Here is a 526-nt window from a genome sequence, read left to right on the forward strand (position 1 = left end):
TTTTTTTTGTAATCAGGCAGAAACAATAGAGCATGTTTTAATAAAATTTAAAAAATATGGAAAAGAAAGGTTAAAACTCATTAAGGAAGTCAGAAACATGGGTGTTGAATCATTTAATTTGTCAAACCTCTTGAAAGAGCATGCAGAACAAGGTAAAATATATGGTGCTATTGTTAAATACATTAAAGAAATAGGATTAATCAAGAGAATTTAGGATTTTTTTATATATATATTTTGATATACATATATAAATATGTATATATTAGTTGCTTATTAGTGTTTCACTCTCCAGTCCAGTTGGTGGCGGTAAATGCACCAGAAGTTGGTTTGCCATCCGCCATAAAACGTTATTAGAAGAAGAAGAAGAAGAAGAAGAAGAAGAAGAAGAAGAAGAAGAAGAAGAAGAAGAAGAAGAAGAAGAAGAAGAAGAAGAAGAAGAAGAAGAAGAAGAAGAAGAAGAAGAAGAAGAAGAAGAAGAAGAAGAAGAAGAAGAAGAAGAAGAAGAAGAAGAAGAAGAAGAAGAAGA

The sequence above is a fragment of the Sinocyclocheilus anshuiensis genome, unplaced genomic scaffold, assembly GCF_001515605.1.
Source record: "Sinocyclocheilus anshuiensis isolate Anshui unplaced genomic scaffold, SAMN03320099.WGS_v1.1 scaffold1287, whole genome shotgun sequence".
Lineage (NCBI taxonomy): Eukaryota > Metazoa > Chordata > Actinopteri > Cypriniformes > Cyprinidae > Sinocyclocheilus > Sinocyclocheilus anshuiensis.